The sequence below is a fragment of the Ambystoma mexicanum genome, chromosome 5q (assembly GCF_040938575.1).
Source record: "Ambystoma mexicanum isolate Mex_15411 chromosome 5q, UKY_AmexF1_1, whole genome shotgun sequence".
NCBI classification, from domain to species: domain Eukaryota; kingdom Metazoa; phylum Chordata; class Amphibia; order Caudata; family Ambystomatidae; genus Ambystoma; species Ambystoma mexicanum.
In genome coordinates, this window is record NC_090933.1 from 338,048,702 (window position 1) to 338,071,891 (window position 23,190).

A 23,190-nucleotide genomic window follows, 5' to 3' on the forward strand; every position below is an offset into this window, starting at 1 on the left:
CATGTCAACTCGTGGAATCGAGGAGCTCGCCAATCCGTTTACTGTTATTCTTATCAGATCCCTCGCATGAGGTACCTCTATAGGGACAGAGTTTCGATGTACGCCGGACACAAGCACCTCAGTTTGATCTGTGTCAGGTTTTAACTCTATTTCTCCAGTAGTTGATCGGCTTACGACAGGGACTGTTTTGATGTAGGTCTTCTCATTTGGAGATTCAAGTTGCACGCCTTCCTCAGTTTTTGCTATATCAAACCCCAGTGACATCAACACGGGACCAGCATCCAACAATGCTTCGGCTATGAGCTTAGACTGTAGGTGTAAAATCACAGCATTGTTTTTCTTTTCATTAAAGAATTCTACGATTTTCAGATCCTCAGATTCAATCGCTCTTAGACTGGGGATCAGATGACATAGCCAGAGCACGTTGTGTCGATTTAAAATTAGGTCATCAGAGGATTCAATTTGTTCTAATAGCAGGTGATGGGGAGCCTGTACCGTTGATGATTGAGTTTTCCTCCCTTTCATGCTTGTCTTTAAAGCACGTACGTTTGCGCCTGTCTGCAGCAATGTTTGATTTTTTAAATGGTTCTCTGTGTTAGGAAACATTCCTTTTCCGTTTTTGTGTTCTGTTGTTACATTAGTGTTCACAGAGAATGGCTCTCGCTTAAGAGCTTGCACTTTATTGTTGTCAAGCAGGCGTTCAGAGACGATGTGCAGGCTTGTCAGGAGGCCTCTAGTTTCAGACTTAGCAGCAATCAATAGTCGTTTGGCATCCAGGGTTACAAAGCTTGGCTCTTGCAGGACTTTTTCTATTTGAGGCTTGAGTAACAGTTGAATCAGGTGACAAGTTCTAGATGGATTTGTAGCGGTCATCACAGTGGTCGACCCCTTTTTGCGTACCTGCTCCGCTGTATCAGCTGCAGTTATATCCACAGTCAACACAGAACTGGTAAGCCCTTCTGAAGCTTTCAGTGGTAGCAAAGCAGGGGTTGTCTCGGATGTGTTCTTGATGTGATCTGCTGGTGGCTCAGTCGCTGAACATTCTTCATCATCATAAGGTTCTCGTACATTTTGATAAATGGGGCAGTTGATAACGCCATGGATGAAATTATGGTTGCTTGTCAGTCTTTAACTGGCTGGACTGTACCCTGCTCTTCCAACACAATGCGGGTAGCCCGTGCCCCTATCCTACCACAATGCACACGTCTTCTGATCTTTGGGTAGGGACGTTCCATTATGGACGAGTCAGTGTATGCTTCATCAGCTGGAGACGCATTGTTAGAAGAAAGGGATTCAGTAAATTGCCTAGATGGTGGATGCACTGCTGGAGAGGCCGCAGAGATTCTGGGGGAGATGTTTGACATCTTGAGTTTTTTATTCTGTGAGCAACTTACACTAGGTGACATGCTCTCGAAAATCCTCCTACGTTTCAGTATGGAGCTTGCCCCCAGGGTTTGTGCTGAACTCTGCGATGGCCCAACATCAGGGCTGCAGGCAGCATTTGCACACTCCAGCATGGCCGTCCCTTCATTCACTGTGTTATTAGAGGCTCTTTCCTTTTTAAGACGAGTGAGATCGTTTAAAGGTTTATTAACTACCTCCAGTGAGTTTCTTCTGTCAAGGCCAGATCTCAAGGCGTCAGTGGATGTGGTCAATACGGGAAGGGGCTGCTCATTGCTTAGATCTAATGTGGCCCCTCTCCCCTCCCACTGTCGTAGAGCACACGTCTCAGCAACTACGTGTACACAGGCAAGGGCTGAGTCACTCTCACAATTAAATACCTCTTCACAAGGGGCGTCTGCCACGTCGTAGGTGGTGTCAGTAATGTCAATAATGTCTAATGCACTGAAGAACCTGGACCATGGAGATGTCGGGTTTCCGTTAGTGCTTTTCTTGTGTGTTGGAACCAAGACTGGGCATGGCGTTGTGTCACTTGCAGTACTCAAGGGTGCAGCCTCATTGTTTGTGGGCACTCTGCAAGCACCCGGCGGCCCCCCATCGCCTCCCGCCGGAACAACCAGACTCCATCCCCCGTGCGAGCCGGCCGCCTTCACAACACACCCAGCCGGCCCCCCCGCTGCCGCCACCGTAAAAGCAACAGTCCCCGCGGCCACAATGGGACACCAGCCGAGCACTCCGGGGGGCCACACGCCCCAAGCAGCTGCACAGCTCGCACAGACACAGCGGCCCGAAGCCCATCGGGAGGGGACGCCGCAGGCCAGGTATAATTTTTTGTGTGTAAATCCGGACAGTTAACATTATTTGTGCAGGTGCTGTGCACGTTAGCACTTACTTGGTGCGTGGATGTGTTGGTTTTTGCCGGTGGTGGTAAAGTTGTTGATGATGTTGTTGACACTGTTGCCGCTGTTAGGGGCATGGAGGTGCTCGGTGTCACAGGGAACCGTCCAGTGTGCGACCCCACCACGCTCACTTCTTGAGCCTGATCAATTACACATGGCGTCTGCTCCGTAGTCAAAATAGACGGTGCAGCGTCCAGCTTGCGCTGTGCTCGAGTTTCGCGCATTGCGCCGCCCGCCCTGCAAAGTAGCGAGCACACGCGGCTTAGCCTGTATAGTCCACTGGATCCACGGACTTCCTCAGACTCCTCAGACTCTGCCCTGACACCGCGCCCGCTCCGCAGGGGGAATGAGTCTTTGTAGGCACACCCAGAGCAATAGAAGACAGCGTAGACAGGCTCTCAGCTCCGGCAGCTCCTCAGACTCTGCCCAGACTCCACCAATTAACTGCTACAAGAGACTCTCCCTCCCAGTTGCTGCAAAAATGCAATCGCACACGCTCATGTGATTGTGCGATGCAGGGCCGGCGTGTCTCGCTGCTGGATAGATGGCTATATTTATCACATGCTACTAGATCAAGCAGTTGAATAACAACAGTCATCATCATCTATCAGGGCCGAATTCCAATGTATGTTTAGTAGAGTTGATGAATTTTTAAACCTTTTTTGAGATGTGAATGTATATAATAAATGATTTTTATGAATTTCTACAATTTAATTATTTTGGAAGATGGCAAGATTATATATGTATAAGTTCTCTCTTTTCCCAAAATCTTAGATCAGTAAATCACTTAACTGTTCATGAGACCTTACAAAATTTGATTGGAAAAATTCCCTTTCCATTATATTATAGGTGTGCAGGGGACGTGAGTTCCCATTATCAATGGGAATTCTATTGTGTTCATTATTGTGCTGACTTGTGGTACCAGAGTCAATGGTTTTCTCCCCCGCACCCTTTACACTTACTAAGATTAAATGAGCCTTAGGAGCTCTATTTAACATAAGAGTTTAAACAATTGTTTTTTACATAGGGGTGTGCTTTTCTTTGAACTGGTTGTGACGTCCTCACATTCATCAGAGATCCAGCTAATGTTTCACAGATAGGCATGCTCTTGCATGGAATTGTGCTCCAAGTAGAACTCTCTAACCATCAGGAGAACTATCTGAGGAGATTCTAAAAGCTTTCCACCGAGGGACAGATCGAGGAAGCAGTGGAAAGGACTTCACTTATTGCATTTGTTGTTATTTTGTCCTTATTTCTACATACTGATCAGCATACAATATGTCCTCAGGACTGAAGCAAGTCTGAGGAGTGGACTGGGAACTTACTTGCTTTTAACATGCACAGTAAAAGGACTTACTGAAGTGTTATTTAATTTGATTTTTTCCATAGTCTAGTAAAGGAACTATATCCTGAAATAAGAGACAATCCGTCACCCGCAAGAGGGGGGGGACACTCGTGGAACACCTGAGACCCTTAACCACAGAGTCCGAAAGACAATATTGTGTAAAAGAAAACAATAAAACGTTGACATTTGGTGAATGATCGAGATGGGGATCCAGATCAGCAATCTGGTCCTCCTGCAGGAGGAGAGACTATCACGCTTCTCTGGAAGTAAATTCTGCCGCCTGACATACAGGGGCATAATGTATTTGTGTATCATATTCATCATTGTTTTACTAGTGCGCAGTGCATCCCCTCAGGCACCCGAAGCCCACTGCCTGCACCACGCCGCCGAAAGAGCCTCCCAAAATGGCCGCCGTCATTGATTACTGCGTTGCCTAGCAACGCGTCTCGTTCATCTGCTTGCCAGCCCGCCGGCAGGCGGAAGCCGGCCCAATCGAGGAAGGCCCAGAGAGCAAGGCCCTTCCTGTTTGCCCCTGTTCGCCTCTGGAGTCCCGGAGTCGGCCCTCCCTGGACTCAAAGGCTACGTGAGTAGAACACCACACACCAAGGCTGCTCTGCACTGCCCCAGACTCTGAATTGCGTAAATTCTTAAATTTGCTCATATCACTATATGATTCTACTTTGTAAGTCACTCCTCGAATCTGTAATTTCTGCACATGTATCATTGCAATGCCAAAATCCTGTACTCTTGATTCAAAATGCCTCATTTCGTACTTATAGACAGTGAATGCTTTTTGCACATTTCTACCATCTGACATCCTCTAGGCAACTAGCGCCTCGCACTACTAGAACCACCGCTGCTCAGTCTCGCCTCCCTCCACGTGCACAACAGAGTACTCCAGCATGCTACCAGGGCTGCACCACCAGACTAGCACTCTACTACTCATAGGCACACTCCTCGCCACCGCAATATATGGACGACATTATCTACACTCATGCTTACCTAGCCCCAGCATCATGATGCAGTCCAACACAAATTCAACACCTTCTCACTCTAGTCCCAACACCGCACATCCTCACTCCTCTACACCTAATAGCTGCACCAGACTGTGCAGACTGAGGACACAAACACTACCTAGGTCCTTCTCATCGCAACACATCCCAACATCACACAGAAACTATAGACTAGGTTCTCGCACATCCGTCTCCCACAACCTTATGGCCAGGATTCCTCACATCCTCACACCGTGTACTAACCTCACACCCACCCCTAAACCACCCACCCCACCCAACCTCAAGCAGAAAAAACAAATGAAACAGCGGCCTCCCAACAGAAGTCAGGTAGCACCAACACTCAAATGCGCATTACTTAACACTCGATCGCTCACCGCCCATGCCCTAGAAATCAACAAGCTCATCTCCAGCCTCGACTTAGATCTGCTAGCCATCACAGAGACTTGGCTACATGAAGCTTCAGGCCCCGCCATTACCCTAGCTGTACCAGTAGGCTACTCCATCCTTAGACAAGACAGACCTACAAAATCAGGGGGAGGGGTTGCCATAATCTATAAAGACATCCACCATATCAGACCCACACCCCACACTTGGGAAGGGAATGCAGACATACTATCGGCCAAACTACCCCTCTCTCACAACAACACCATTAACATTCATGTCATCTACCGGCCCCCAGGACTCCCAGCCGATTTTCAAGGGCAAATCACGCATATTCTCAGCGAAAACCTAAAAATATCCACCAAAACCTTACTCCTAGGTGATCTTAATCTAGGCTATAATGACCCAAAGGACAAAACAGCAACCTCCTTCCTCAAGGACCTCTCCAACCTAGACTTCATACAAAAAATCGTGTCACCCACCCACACCAAAGGCAGAACTCTTGATTGGCTGGCCGACCATAACTGCAGCTCCTCTATCACATCCAATACATTCCTCCCTTGGACAGATCACAGCTGCATACAATTCTCTATCCCTACGATACCTACCAAAAAAACACTAGTACATAAATCCGCCACCTTAGCCAGAAGCTCCAAAAAATTAACTGCAGACAATCTACGCCCCCTTCTCAAAACCCCATGCCTCGCCCCTCCTTTCCCACAAGATCCTAACATCCTAGCAGACATACTCAAGGATACGCTCACCAATGCTATAAATTCCATTGCTCCTCTAGAAGAGAAAAAAGAAAAAAAATCTTTCCATTCAAACGCATGGTTCACAGAGGACCTCCAAGCTCTGCGTAACAAAAAGCGCCAAGCACTTAAAAACTGGCAGGCCAACCCATGCGACACCACCAAAGACTTATTCAAAGACACCGCAAAAAAATACAAAACCGCCATCTTCAATGCCAAATCTGAATCATACAACCGTCGAATATTAGACTCAAAGTGCCACTCAAGAGAACTCTTCTCTATCTTTAAAGAGCTCACAGTGCCGCCCACTTCCTCTGACGAGATCATTAAGGATGAAGGCTGGTGCAACAGTATCCAAGCCGCCATGCTCAACAAAATAGACCTCTTACAAAACAAAATCCGTGACCACTACAATACCTTGCCGAAACAGAGTCGGCACTTAGATTCCCAATCGCCTAGCAAAACCACTAACATCCCCAAATTTGCCTTTAAAGAAGTTTCAGAACTAGAAGTCCTGGACATACTGAAACATTTGAAACCATCGACTTGCAAAGCCGATACATGCCCCCATAAGTTAATCAAGGACTGCGCTGAACCACTTGCCCCAATCATTACCGCATTCATTAATGCCTCATTCAAGACTTGTTCTGTCCCAGACAGTCTTAAAGAAGCTTGGGTGCGCCCACTTCTAAAAAAGCCCACTCTCGACCCCACGGTGCCTAACAACTACAGACCTATAACAACAGTCCCCTTCCTTCTCAAGATTCTAGATAAAGTGGCACACAGCCAAATCCAACTATACCTCGAATCTAACTCCATCCTAGGTACCAGACAGTCAGGCTTCCGCAAAGGTCATGGAACAGAGACTGCTCTGCTGGACCTTAAAAACCAAATAACCAAGATATTGGACTTAGGTAAACCCGCCCTTTTACTTCTCCTCGACCTCTCTGCGGCATTCGACCTAGTGGACCACAAGACCCTCACCTCACACCTTTCCCACTCCGCACATTTCTCTGACCAAGCCACCTCCTGGATAACATCATTTCTTGAAGGGAGGGCCATGAAAGTCTTTTCAAACACTTCTAGCGCAACACCATCCATAATACACTGCGGTGTCCCTCAAGGCTCTTGTACAGCACCTACGCTTTACAATTTATTCACTAAGCCCCTATTCGAGAAACTTGATGCACTTGGGATTGCCTACACCAATTATGCTGACGACACCCAAGTGCTCCTCCCTCTAACAGGCTCATACCACAAAGACGCCCTAGCTCTAAAACTCATTTACGCCACCATTCAAGCCTGGATGGCCACTAACGGCCTATGTCTTAACGGGGATAAGACTGAAATCCTTATCCTCGGCCAAAAATCCACACTGGCCAGGCTAGATAGTTGCTATGCCAATTTCAACATCGACAATTGCACTATCCCAGTCCTATCCTCTGTGAAAACGCTAGGGGTCTACATTGATGCAACCCTGTCCATGGACAAACAAGTTAGTGCCATTGTCTCCGCATCTGCACTAAGCACTAAACTCATCAACGCCATCAAACCATTCCTCTCCAAAGAAAACTGCCTTTCAATAGCAAGAGCTACCATAGGCGCTAAACTTGACTATTGCAATGCACTCTTAGCCGGCACCTCTGAAAAAAACCTAAACAAACTTCAGGTCACCCAAAATAACGCTCTAAGAGCAGCCTTAAACATCTCCTAAAGGGACCACATCACACTGGCAAGACAATCAGTTCACTGGCTCCCTGTCAAAGAACGCATCACCTTCAAGGTACTGACTACTACCCACAAATGTATCCACCACACTGCACCATCATATCTCTCAGACACCATTCTCAGACCGACCTCATCCAGACCTACCAGACTGTGCTACACTAACCAACTCACTGTACCACGCATCAACAAGATTACAGCAGGAGGGCAGGGTTTCCCCTACATAGCACCAAAACTTTGGAACAATCTCCCCCACGTTCTAAGAGCAGAAGGATCCCTCACAGCGTTTAGAAAAAAACTCAAAACCTCTCTCTTTAACTAAATTTCCTCTACCTACAACCAATCAGGCACACATTGCTAAATATTGCTACTGCCCAAACTTGTATGCCTGTATGCCTCTATGCTGTAACTAAGACGCGCTTTTCCTGTAACCAGCGCTATTCTGTAACCAGCGCCACGATGCCTCAGGGCTGATTCTGTGCGCTTAACAAATACGAATAAATAAATAAATAAATAAACTGTCATAAACGATCAGAACTGCATTTTGTCTTGGTGCACAAAGCGTTCCTATTCCAGTGCACCCACCTAATGATGCACGCATGAAACCCACAAAAGCACCCAGACCTTACATAGCCATTCCAGTCCCTAGAAGATCTGACGGAGGAATGAATGAACTTGAAATGGATGTGATTAATAATGACACGCACACACTTGTGGTAACAAACAAACAGAAAAGCCGGAGACAGGGTCAGCAAAGAATGAATGAAGAAAGGTTACTGACAACCACACGCATGCAAACACTGAATGCACATGAAACAGGCCTAGTGTCAATGACTGCAGAACCACAAACCAAAACAGAAGAGAAGAAGAAACTGCCTGCCATAAGAAACTTCACAGCAGATGTTGTGAAAAAACAAAGAGAGATAGGAAGAAAGCCAACAGAAGCAGTCATATCAGAAACCCTTAAGAAATCAAGAGCCAACTCAGAGGAGCTCTCTGCGCGAACACAACTGATAGTAGACTCATTATGGCTGTTCATAACCAAAGCAATTAAAATACAAGAGGAACTGAAGAATAAAACCGCAGAGACTGTATTGCCAAACATATATGTTCCAACACAGGGGACAAGTACCAGTTCCACAGTACAACCATATATTAGACCAATGCCAGAATGGATACAAACATTTCTAGCCCGACAAAAAAGGATGTATGAAGAGAGGGAAAGAGCTGCCAGACTCTTATCCACTCAAATGGCGCAGATGGGGAAGCCTGCACCATGGACCGGGATACCTGAGAATCCTCCAGCAAGAAAGAGCCATACAGATGCATTTAGGGATGTAGTGATAACAACCTACAGGAGAACACTTAGAATCAAGAGAAGCATGCATGGGGATGACAATGAACTAAATGACAACCTCGACAGCACAGCACACTTGGGAAACAACATTTGGTACCAGCATATGAAAGAAGTTGGAAGACGAAATTCAGAAGGGGAATGCTTTGTTTGTGCACTCCTACCATACAGCATGGTGACATCTAAGATCTTTGTAGCTGTAGAAATCAATGTCCAGACAGTACATTGTCTGCCACACGTAGCAATGTGCAAGACCAGAGGCCAGTTCATGGGCAGTGATACCTCATTAATATGTGCAACTGAAACAGCATATCCCGACAAAGATGATTTTGTTCAAGACATTAAAACAAGAAAAATAGATCATACTAGGAATTATATGATCATGTACGAGAAGTCTGGAGTTAAAGGAGCAGGAATAAGATGGGAAGTGAACCCGAGATTAATGGGTGGGAAAAAGGAGTGGTGATTTGCAGAGCCTGGGTAATCACTGGACTCTACAAAGAAACTGTTGACATTGTGCAGAATGGCTGCAAGCCATTGTGGCCAAAACTTGTAAAACTATTGACATGGGTCGGAGACGGAGGAGGACCCTAGCAGATAGTGCCACTAGAAAGCCCAAAATTCTGCTTCAGGAATATTGGCACTAGAAAAATGGGAGAGAATAAGAACTGTGGACGAGTTTTTGATGCTCCAGAAATGGTGCATCGAAATGCAGTAATTATGGATGATTATTGGGCATGTGGATCCAAGATATACATCAGACTGCCAAGAGACTGGGGAGGTATATGCACAATAGTGAATGTCCCCGTTCCAGCATTAGTGATCCTGAAAAGTGACCTGAATATTGACAGTTTCCCGAAAGTAGATGCTGACCTGAGGAATCTCTTCATCCAAGTTATCAGTTCCACGGATCTCTTCTTCCTCAGGTGAGCATCTACTTTCGGGAAACTGTCAATATTCAGGTCACTTTTCGGGATCACTAATGCTGGAACGTGGACATTCACTATTGTGCACAATAGTGAATGTCCATTAGTGATCCTGAAAAGTGACATGAATATTGACAGTTTCCCGAAAGTAGGTGCTCACCGGAGGAAAAAGAGATCTGTGGAACCGATAACTCTGATGAAGAGAGAGAATTACTTCTCTGCTAAATCGGAAGAAGCCTTTCATGCAATCCCATATGAACACAGGCTGTTCAGCCGCATCTCATCAGTGTTCACGATTTTTATGGCAAGAATCCAAGTCGGAGTAAATACTAAATGGTTGCAAATAACCAGATGGGAGTTACTGCAGACCATCAACACAACCATAAAAGGATTCAATGCGATTAAGGAAGAGTTAAGAGCCGTCCGACTGATGACTCTCCAGAACAGATATGTCCTTGACATGATCACAGCCATGGATGGAGGAGTTTGTGCAAAAATCGGAGAATCATGTTGCACATTTATACCATCTCACAATGAGGAGAATGGAACCTTAACAGAGGCCATAGGAATACTGACAAACCTGCAGAACCAGATGATCAATGAAACTGACGAGGTTGATGATGACAGCTGGTTTGGATCACTGTTTTCATGGGTTGTGCAATGGATGGCAGATGCATTCAAGTTCTTGGGAGCACTGCTAGTGATGATATTGCTAGGATTTTGTGTTATCAAGATAATAATCTCACAATGCCAGAAGACTGCGAAGAAATCCATAGGGATGAAGATCATGATTGATGTCAAGCCAGGATGCAAGCCCAAAGACCTGACTGATGAAGAAATAAGAGACTTTGTGAAGACCAGTATTTACGCACCAGAAGGAACAAAGTTTCTCTATCCAAGGAAGCACAGAAATTATGTGGGAAGATGGGTTTACTGTAGCCCAAATGGACTATGTCAACTAATGCCATGGAATAAGGATGAACATGTAAGGACAGCAGGAAGCCTGAAGGGAAGAATAAAAATATGGACTCCAAAGAGACACTTCTTCAAACCATCATGTATAGACACAGAAGATGAAGAAGGAATGAACCCAGGCGATGGAGTGAAGAGAAATACAGAAGAATCGAGTAAGTAGAATCCAAAGACTGAGGTGAAAGTGGTCGATGAATCGCCCAGAGGGGGGGGGGGGTGTAGAGGAGGTCCCAAATAAAGCCTGCACTCTAGTCGCCCATTTTGAAGTACTGGGAATGTTCACACCAAAATATGTGACGTATGATGAGCAGATAAATCAGCAGAGAGCTGCAGTAGGGCTCTGCCCAGTACCTATCAGAAGAGCAACACCTATTGAAGTACCGATACCAAGAAAACCATGGACAGTAAGGTATCCATTAAGGAAACCTTACCAGCAAATGAGACCAAATGAAGATTGCCTAAGTAAAGTCCCGGAAGAAACCAAAAAGGTCTTAATGGAAGATGAATGGTGACGTCACGAGGACCCGGACTGACGTACAAATAGAAGAAATGACAACCTGAGAATGACACCCAGAGATGAAACGCCATGAATAAGGATATTGTGAAACCTAAAAGGGGAGAACGATGTTGAAATACAAAGAAGCTTAAGCTGTAAACAGGATGAAGATATTCAACCAGCTAACACCTGTACATATGCTTGGAATTGCAAGAAAGCTAAGAAAACAATGCAGCTTGCAATGCTAAGTAGAAAGATAGTGCAGCAAGCGCCATTATACATAATCTACCTCAAAACAAAGCACAGTGTAACTACACTTTGCAAACGAAGCAGAATCAACCCAGGTTACTAAAGGTCGAATGAGCAGAGATTCATATTCTAGCAAAAGGAGAAGAGACGGCTGAATCAAAACTCGGCAGATGCAACTCGTGCCAGAAGAGCCAAGGTCATACCAACAGAAGGAACAAAAAGTAGCTACATATAATTGAAACTTAAGAACAGAATATCCTGTCTCTGAAAGGTCAAGATAAGGAGGCGTAGGCAGGTGGCAAGCTGAATAAGAATCAAATGCACAAATTGAGAGAATCTAGACAAATTCACAGTGAGGGAAGCACGTGACCAGCCGAGCAAGGAGAAGCATGGGTTCACACCTATGCTTGGCATCAGCCCAGGCAGAGATATCAGAACTTTTCCAGACAGAAGATGCAGTTTAGAGGCCAACCACAGTAAAATAATTGACGCATAGTTGCTGAAGCAATGATGATTGTAACCTTAATTGGAGAAAGGCCGGGTAACTAGGGGGCACCTGCATCTGGCTGACCATTCTGCATGCTGCTAAGCAAAGTGGAAATGTATGCATGGGGTTGGTGCCAACCCAATCAAAATTGACCAAATAATCTAGGGTCCTATAGTTAGTAGAACCAATGGAACGTCGTACTTTTAGTGATGTCTACAGTAGTCATCTTTGAAGGAAGGGCTTAGACGCCCACCTGACAGTGTTTACCCAATCCCCTCACTCCGTTACCATATACAGATATAGTACCTATATTAAAGTTACCTTTTCCTGACCAATAGAATTGCATATTAACTTTTGAGTGTTATACGTCAATTATGACGAGTTTTCAGTATTAATGCTATGATTTTTATGAAGTTCATTGGAGTTGAAGCGAGAAGGACGATCGCATCACTGCTGATTTCCATGACTCCCCGTTTTTTGTACTTGTCATTAAACGGACTCCCTTTGCCAAACCATTGAGTTGTCCTTATTAATTGGTGTTGGAGTAATAAATCTGCACCCCCATCCATCTCAAGGGTGCAGCCATCTCGTCTTAAAGTACTTCGGAGCAAACCTCGGCTCTATGGGCCGGCCGGGGGTCTCCGGAGTACAATCTTCAATCTATACATGGAGCTGCTGGAAGCCCTCCTAGCCACACACAACATCCGCATACACCAATATGCCACCAACGCACCTCAATACCTCAAGATTGACTCCATCAAGGACATCCATAGGCCCAGAATCTGCCTCTTGCTGATCCAGTCTTGGATGTCCAGTGCATACTTGAAGCTCAACCACTACAAGACCGAATTCCTACTCCTCACCAACAACACTGGACACCCAGACATACAGACCCGGCTGTTAACATTGAACTTTTAGGGCTTCACACCTGAGCTCACCTCCTGTGCCAAGTCCTTTGAGTTCCACATTGACAAACACTTCTCCTTCAAAACACACGTACCTAAGAAACCTCAGACAGCTTGGTATCAGCTCTACCTCCTGCAAAAAGTCAAGTCCTTCCTCCCTCCAGACAGGTTTAGATCCACTGTTCAAGCACTGGTCCTACTCACCTGGATGGGGGCAATGCACTCCTTGAAGGCCTTCTGTCATCCTCCCTTCTGCCCCTTAGAAGTGTTCTACACACAGCTGCAGGCTTCATCAAGGATCTACGCAGATACGACCACATCACCCCAGCTGTCATCGGCCTTCATTGGCTCCCACTGCATGCACGAATCATCTCCAAGTCTTGCTGCATCATCTATAAGGCAGTCACCCTCAAGTCACTCAGCTACCTCTCAGAGAATCTCAGCATCTCCGCTGGAAAGCACACCACCAAAAGCCAGGACACGTGCAGACTGGAAATCTGCTGCTGCAAAACAAAAAGGACCAGAAAACACGCCTTCTCTGCCTATGCCCCAAGACTATGGAACCTCATCCCTGTCAGCATCAGACTCGCCCACATGCTCCAACAATTCAGAAAATAACTCAAGACCCAGCTCTTCAAGGAATCTCGCTGCCTCAATACCTAGGCCATCACATCACCCATCGTGCCACTGGACTAGCTAGACGCCGCCCGCTCCTATATCCCCGCCACCCGGTACAGCTGTACCCCTCCTCTGTGCCCCTCTGTATCCAACCCCGCGCTGTATATCTGTTCTGTTGTTACCTCTGAAAAGCACGCCGTTATGGATCTGTATTGTTGTATACCTCTGTAAAGCATTGCGTTGCTACTCGTAGCTAGGTTTGCGCTCAATAAATACCATAATAATAATAATAATAGCTCCCGGTGGGGAAAAAAATAAAGGAGGATAACAAGTAGAGAATAAAACACAGTCAGAAACAGGAAAAAGAAGAACAATGTGAGATGCAAGTAATTTAGCATTTTAAATATCCTTTTTACAGTCTGCAAGCCTTTGAGCAACCATAGCTCAATGTGTGCTTTATTTGTAAAACTTCACGCAACTGTTAACAGATTCCTTTAAACACTCTGGAAAACTTTGACAGAAATATCTAATCTGGACTGAAGAAATGACACCTATTCCCAACCTTCTATCATGTGGGCTATGACCAGTAATCCATCAACACTAGTACTGACTAGAGCCAAAATAGAGTCACACGCGGAGCATACAACATATAGAATTATAGATGGGTATCTATCGAATAAAGTGATATAGCCAAATGAAGGGTTCCAAGTGACATCTTATAGACAACAACCAGGAGCCATGAGCTTGTTTGTGATATCGCTCTGAACCCGAGCTGGAATATACCTCAGAGCTGATGGCTACTCTGTTTTAATTTGATGTTGTGTACATCCCACTCCACTGCATTCCTTCCACCCCCTGTAATGTTGCCGTGTACCTGCATATAAAGGAGGAGAAATATGGCCTGAGGTGCCCGTGTTCAACATAAAAGATCTACCTCACCCAAACCAGAACATAAATACCAGGCTACCTGTCCCCACTAGCATTCTGCATGTATATTTCCTCCTCCTCCCCTGCACCCAAAAAAAGAAATACATCTGGTGCCCTGTCAGCCTCCCCCAGTTTTCCATGTGTCCCTTTTACCTCTAACCTACCCCAAAGGGAAAATGATATACCCAATGGCCTGGCTCCTTTGCCTACCTCCCTTTCGAAAGCTTCTTCCATTCCTGCCTTTTCCCTGAACCAAATCATATATACCCGGAGTCAACCACCCTTCTCCATCTTCTTTGTTCTACTGGATGCCTACGCTCACCTCCTTTTACAAATAAAATGGGTTACCAGGTGTTTTCCCACCTACCCCACCTCCACCACCCTTCTTTCTGCCAGTAGGGGTGGGCACAAGAGCAGGAGCAGAGAGTCTGGCAGTTTGTCACAGCTGCAGCTCTACTGCTGGCAAATGGAAGCCATGGCTCCCCTTTAAATCCATTAATGATTCAGAAAAACAAGCAGCCCTCAGGTTTGCTGGTAAAGCACCTTGGAGATACCCCACTGATGTTGCTTGTACTGCATGGATTAACCATTGGTTAAGCGATGTCATGGCATTCTGTGGGTTCTGTTCCAAGTATGAATATTTTTCCAAACTTAGTGTATCCACCTATTGTACTTAATGTTCCCTAATATTTTTATTTGTGACTTAATTCGGATTGATGTTTAAGGTTTTATTGAAAGCAGGCCTACAAGCACACAATGCATCTGAGATCTGTTTGCATTTCGTTAGGTCATGAACATTCAACAATGTCTCCACCCAGTTTTGAAGTTGCTAAACACGTTGGCTAGATATGCATGAAAAGGTAAATGTATAAACACAGAGGCTTCACTCTGTAGACTGCAGGTTGGGCCCACTGTTCTTAATTCTGCTGCCCAAATAAAAGTGTTATTCATTATTTAAAAGTAATAGTAAAACAGATGATCGAATAGTTAAATCAGATGCTTCCATGAAAGGAGTTTAAAAAGGAAATGTTCACACCATTATGCCCAACACTTAGAAAGAAATAGAAAGGCAATTAGAGAAGATGTATGTCTAGTGAATTTGGGAAAGGAGTGCAATGGACACAAACATATTTGAGAAAGGCAATGGTTCAGCTATTATGTTGCAAGTGTTGCAATGTATGAACATTAGTTTCAGTGCATGCTGTTGTGGTATCACATATAAAATATGTGGTGTCTGTCTACATCATTTTTAGAGTAGCTATCATACTATAAATATCTTGGTTGCCCAATTATTGCTTTCTGCCCATTATTCAAAGCCCTTAAAACAGCTGAAGAAAGGGTCCCAGGAAAGCCACATCTCAGCCCCATCAACATGACAGCCCGAAGAGTCAAGAATGCACTAAGCCACTCATTATTCGGACAACCCCCAGGAGCACCAATGACTTACACATATGTAGAGAGATATTCTCTCAGACAGCCATGCCAACCTTATCCAGTGAAAGTCTTTATGGATATAGGTGCCTCAACAGTGGTCATGGATCCGAATGCCATTCTGGACAACATTGACTAAATGCAGAGAAACCACTGTGCTGGCGTCATTAGTCACACCACAACATTAGCTATGAAGTACACTCGTAACCATACGCAGCTTTACATGAACACACACTTGTAAACATGAAGAACATACTTACACAGTTCTGTAGATAGAGGACAGATACATATACATATGGCTAGAACAGTTGTAAACAATTCCACTGCGCCACACCATGTAATTCAAATGTACAGTTGTGTGGTGCAGTGGAATTGTTTACAACTGTTCTAGCAAGTGTCTTACAGTGGAATGCAGGGCAATGCACCCACACCTTAACAATTAACTGCAGCCGCACATCCAGAACCTAATTTATAGTTGCAAGCACTGTGAGTCTGTAGGGCCTCTTTTGCCCACTTTGTCTCTTTTAACATATACATATTGTCAAAGCTTTTATTATTTTCTCATTAGCTAAGTGTAGATACGCTGAATACAAGGGAACAAAGCGATAGAGAGCAAGCTTGCAGATGCTTATGGCAACTAACCCAATGGCACTACAGGATTACATAAGGAGCCTGGTAGGACCAAGTACAACTAACCTATAGGAAATATAGCACAAATTAAGTGCGTAGAAATCATATTAAAAGTCTAATGAAAATCACAGAAGGCCTCAAGCTGTAGCACAAAAGACGAGGGAAGCAGAACCCGGCTGCAAAAAGCGGGAAAGCCAGAGCTCACAGCCAAAGTCAGAGATAAACAGCACATTCCAAACTTCAAATGACAAGGGGCCAGCTGCAGAAAAACAGAATAAATCCTCAAAATTACAGCCCAGAGAGCTTGATTTTCTGGTCCAAAACCACGTGATGCAGCCAAGCCAGACAACTGGTATTCACCCACGGTGGGAAGACAAACAGTTCTCAGCAACCCAGACGAGAAGTAAAACATGAACAAGTTAACAATGCTGCAACGTGAAGAGCGCTCCGTTAGGCAAAAGTAGTGTTGCTACCAGATACATTGGGAACACATAGTCATTTCACATCACCTTGAAGAGGTGCACAGAGGGCTGAGAACTGAACTGGGTCCCAGGCCTGAGGATATCAGTTCAAGCCAATCAGGGGACAGAAATCCAGGGGCGAATGGCAGGGGGCATGGGCCAGTTGTAATCCTGTGACCCTGCAACAATGTGATAGATTCTTGCGGAAGGAGCAGGCCAGCCACCTGACATGGAAGGACCAGTAGAGTAAGATGTATATGGACCATTTACAGGGTCTACCACTCCGAGCACCCAATAAACGTGAGTGATAGGTTTTTGGGGGAGGGCACAGGTGCTGATGCAATTCTGCATCAAAACGGTGAGACATGTCTTGTGGAATTGAAGATTCTGGAGATCTGTGAATGTCTTGTATGGTTCCTGTCGGTTTTTTGCAATAAACAACAGTTCTAACTTGCCTGTTGCTGTGTCCTCCGTTTGTTATGGGGAAGGGTTGTTGGGCTCTCGGGAGCTGAACGGGTGAGCTTGTAGCAATCCCCAGACCTCTGGCATACCATGTCCTCGCCATCACACCTAACTAGGTGTAAGATTTTCCTTTGTGGCTTGGGTGATGCTCACAGCTTTAATATTATTGCCACGTGGGTTCTCTTGATCTCTAGTATTTCCTAATGATCTTATTCCAATAGCTGATCCTTGCTGGGCACAGGTGAAATGGGACTTCTCTTTGGCAGATAGTCCAACCCCCTAGTGTGCACAAAGTACCCACTGGGCACCCGGGCAAGGAACATCATACCGCTTCACATCTGGACTGCACCCTGCATCACCACTTTCAGAAAGAGCCTCAAAGCATACACGTTTCCCTAATCGTTCTATCCTAGCCTGAAAACATGATGTAACTGGATTCCAAGATGGCTTCCGGCAGAGGAGGTCGCGTCCAGATTGCGCTCCCGCCGGGCCTATAACAAAGAAGCACATCAGGTGCACAGTTCTGAGCGTTTAAGCACCGGAATCTCAGCAGAAACCCCCGAAGGTGTGGAGATCCAGTAGCGAGCGGAGATCGACCCAGCAACATCCCCCGGGGGAGACATCCCACAGAGAGTGCCGCCGCCCCTTCCCCTCCGAGGAAGGCCAGCACGGCCCAACAGGGGAGACGAACAGGAGAGCGGCCGCAAGATCGAGCGCCCAGAGATCAGGGGGGAGCTCCGTCCCCCGCCACCACAGGGGATTAAGTAAAAGCCGCCCCGGCGCGCAGCGGAACACGCGTGCTGCCAGAGGTGCCACGTGGGAAACAGAGCGGCTGCGGGGAGTGTGAGCCCCCCCCCCACAGACAGGCTGGCAACGCAGGCAGGTAGGGAGCTCTGTCCCCCGCCACAAGAAAAAGACGCTTCGACGAGCAGGGAACATGCGTACCACCGGAGGTGCTGCTATTGAAACAGAGCGGCGGCGGGAGCTCTGGAGCACCAGCCGAGTGGGCAGAGCGAGCCCCCCCACAGACACGCCAGTAATGCAAGCAGGAAGAAGCAGCGAGAACGGCAGCAACAAGGCGAGCCGGGCCTCGGCGGGCGTGGGAAACGTGGGAGAAGAGGAGGAGGCAGTGGAGGGCACCAGTGGAAGAGGACACCAGAGCCAGAGGTGAGAGCGATCGCAGCCCCCACTCCGTTTCCCTGGTATTGGTGGTCAGGGACAGCAGAACACTTATAAGCAGTGGTCGAAGTGTACGAAAAGAAGTAGTGGAGCTATGTTCCCTACTGGTCTGCACCGCTCCCAGCAAACCCCATCGCCATACCCCCTCCCATGCACAGTATAAACCCCCAAATGCATGCGCCTGCAGTTTAAGGGAATGTTCAGTGCACTGCACTGAAAGTGCAAGTTTCAACTGCTTCCTACACATTTATTTTAAAACAAAACCGTTCCGGAACGGTTTCTTTTTAAAATAATAGTGTAGGAGCTGTAAAAGGTAATTTAAAAAAGTATAGGAGCACCGCTCCCGACCGCTCCCGCTCACTTCGACCACTGCATATAAGAGGGGCGTGGGCCAAAGATTAGCGGAGCGCTGCCCCCCCCGCCTACACACCACGATATAAAGGAAACACCTTCATAACTTCGGACAATCTCCACAACTGGGGAGGTCACAAGAGGGGGGACCCCAGACACACATAAGTAAAGAATATGTCACGGGCGAAGGGGAAGGGGGGCACCTCACAGCCCACCCCGCAATCCCACAAACAGGACACAAGTCTACTCCAGATGTGGTCCTCGGATACAGGGGCAAACTCAAAAGATAGGGCAGGCGAAGAGCCCACTACGGACACAAATGCCCCAAACCAAAACGCTCTACCACCCCCAAAGGACGATATGCGATCCTGGTTTGCAGAGCTACAGGACAGGTACATGTCCAGAGTCCAGGACACGATGAGAAATAAGATGAAGCGGGTGGTGCAGGAGTTGAAAACAGATGTGGCCAAATTGGAGGAAAGGATAGACACCGTGGAGAGAATAGTACAAAACATAGAAGAGGAGGCAAAACAAAGCAGTGAAACACAAGAACATATGGTTAGACTCACCCATAACCTATAAATTCAGTGTGAGGATCTGGAGAACCGTTTTCGCAGATCCAACATCTGCATCAAGTTTGTGCCGGAAACGGTGTTGGATAAAGATCTCAAGGTTTCGATTCAAGAGGTATTCAGAGACATAATTGAGGCTCAAGATTCAGCGGACATAGGGATTGACAGAATCCACAGGGTGGGGACAAAAAGATCCGGTGCCCCAGGGGAGGGACCAAGGGACGTTCTAGCGGCAATCACATCCTACCCACAAAAGGAACAGATACTTAGGAAAGCGCGGCTGCTAGATCACACAAGGATGAATGGAGTCGAAATCCAACTGTATCAGGACTTGGCCTCGGCAACACTCCTAAAAAGAAGGAAAATGGGGCCGCTAGTGAGAGAATTGGTGAAGAAAGAAATAAGATACAAATGGACATTCCCCTTTGGTTTACTATTCGAGTGGGAGGGCAAGCAGAGGAGAGTGACCACCTGTGAAGAAGGCCTCCAAATATTGGACGTGCATATAGAAGAAACAGATATGAGACCTGACAGGACAAAATGGGATCAGCACAAAAGGCCAAGAGGATGGGAAGAGGTGCGACAAAAGAAGAAATCAACTGGAAGGGGAAAAGCGACGTAATCCTTTGGGGGTCCATTAATGTGATGTAGCAAGATTGGAGGGCTCATCCGCCAATGGGTCAATAACGAGGAAGAAGAATTAGTTAACCTCGGAACACCATGTATTCAGTGGCCCGGTGGGGAACCGGGAACAACACCGTGGAGGTCAGAGGATGGCGTGGGGTTTAGGACTCCCCGCACAGTTAATCCAGAGTCATGAGAGGGCAGGGAGTGAGGGGTGCAACGCCCAAGCATCCATAGGGGCCCTGGCCCTCCTCAGGATAGAAGTTAAATATTGGTTAATTGTTGGGGGGGAGTTGGGCAGTTTGGGGGAGGAAATGGGTGGGGGAATCTCCGGAAGAGGGAAGAGGTCGCAACGGGCGGGAACGAGAACAGAAACAGAAGATCAGACGGGATGGGGATGATCAGAATCTATTCACAAAACGTAAGGGGGCGGAACTCACCGGTGAAAAGGAGGAAAATGGAGGCCTTGGTGAGAAGGGAAAAGGCAGACATTCTCCTCCTCCAAGAGACACATATTAAGTTTGCAGACAGAAAGAAAGTACATCTCAGAGGCTATACGATCTGGGCACAGGTATACTCGATACTCGAGTGGACAAGGAAGGGAGGTTTGCTTTCGTTAATGTATCGATAGATGGTCTTAGGCTCACCCTAGTGGCAATCTACTCCCCGAACACGGGGCAAGATGGATTCCTTAGAGACACCCTGGGGAAACTTGAGGAATTTGCAAAAGGAGAGATAATACTGGGCGGAGATCTGAACCTGGCTTGTCAACCCAATCTGGACAGGAGTGCGGGGGGAACGCAGGGGTATGGGTCCCCATCCAAACAACTTAAACAACAGATGGAACAAATGGCACTACGGGACGCCTGGAGAGAACTGAATGGACAGGATAGCGGATTCACATACTACTCGCACGTGCACAACACGATGTCGAGGATTGACTATTTTTGGGTGTCAGTGGGATTGGTAGGCAAGATCCTGGGGGTTGAAAAGGGATCGATAGCCCTATCAGATCATGCCCCGCTATGGCTAGACATTCAGACCTCCGGAAGGGGGAGAGACCTCTGGAGATGGAGAATGCCGCCCGACATTTTAACGGACCAAGTACTGGGGGAGGAACTAAGGAACAAAATTAAGGAATTCTTTGCGTTTAATGACAACGGAGAAGTCCCACTGGGATCTGTGTGGGAGGCCTTTAAGGCAGTAACCAGGGGACAAATAATACCACTAAAGGCCACCAAAGACAAGCAACATCAGGAATGGGAAAGAACGCTCGAGAAGAAACTGGCAGAAATCCAAGGGGAGCTCATAACACATCCCACAAGGAGTTTCAAGAATGCAATGAAACATGTACAGGGACAATTAAGGATGCTACGCAACAAAAAATCTGAGAAATTACTCCTCTACTTAAAACAACGGTACTAAATCAGGGCTAACAAGGCAGACAAATTGCTAGCGAGACAACTCAGGGAAAAGCAGAAAACAATGACGATACTGAACATAAAAGATGCACAAGGAATGCCACATACGAACACAAAGGATATAGGGGATGCGTTCAAAGCTTACTATCAAGAGTTGTATGCAACAGAGCACCCTGACGAGGTGCTTCAAGAGAGGTTCCTACAATCCATCCCCATACCGACTATAGCAGAAGAGGACAAGCAGGCCCTGGAGTCTAAGATCACAGAAGAGGAGGTCAGTAAAGCGATAAAGAGCCTCCCAACATCAAAGGCACCTGACCCGGACGGCTTCACGGCCCAGTTAAAAAAAAAAAATATGCTAATACATTAGTCCCTGTCCTGACAAGGCTTCTCAATACATTCAAAGACAGGGGCAACGTAACTCCTTCCATGAATGAAGTGAAGGTCCTTGTGTTCCACAAAACGGGTAAAGACCCGACTCTCCCGGGCTCATATCGCCCGATAGCCCTAATAAATCTGGGCGCAAAAATGTACACGAAGGTGCTGGCGGCCAGACTATCGCCCCTCCTCACAACCCTAATAAACACAGATCAATCAGGCTTCATCCCCGGTAGGCAAACTCATGACAACTTAAGAAGAGTAACCCATCTGATAGAAAAAATAGGCATTACCCAAACACTGGCAATACTACTCTCCTTGGACGCCGAAAAGGCTTTTGACCGCGTTGAGTGGTCTATCCTCTTCAAAACACTGAATCATATGGGGTTCGGGGATCAGTTTATAAATATGATAAGAGCTAATTACAACTCCCCAGAGGTAAGAATAGCCATAAATGGAGATGTCACTGACAGGGTGCGGATCTCAAGGGGTACGAAGCAGGGCTGCCCCCTCTCACCCCTGCTATACGCCATATTCCTGGAACCCCTTCTACTCAAGATAAGGGAACTCAAGGAGGTAAGGGGAATAGAAATGGCGGGCAGGCAACATAAAGTCATAGCATATGCGGACGACATGCTGCTTGCCCTAGGGGACCCACTCATTACCAAAAACCATATAAATGCTCAAGGAATTTGGGGGGATCTCAGGCCTGAAGATTAATAGGAAAAAATCGGAGATTATGCTCCTAGCTGGGAACAAGGAATCACTTTAAGCAGTGGCGGGCCAGCTCAGTCTAAAAACAGCAGAGGAGGGCATCAAATATCTGGGGGTGACACTCACGCACAGGGTTGACAAGATTTATAAGAGTAACTACACCCCCCTATTGGCTAGAGTCAAGAAGGACCTAGAAAGATGGCGCCCGCTTAAGATCTCTTGGTGAGGGAGAATCCAATCTGTCAAAATGTACATACTCCCCAGGGTACTCTACTATTTCCACGCTCTCCCAGTCACAGTCCCTGACCCCTTTTTCAAAGCTCTCTCCAAAAGCATTTCTCAATTTGTGTGGAACAAGAAACCCCCGAGGGTTGCCAGAGCCGTTCTTACGGCACCGATAAGGGCCGGTGGAATGTCCCTTCCCCATTTTAAGAAATACTATCAAGCTGCCCAACTATGGGTTCTGAAGGAATGGTTATGATATGATATGATATGGTATTTGTAACGCGCCTATACA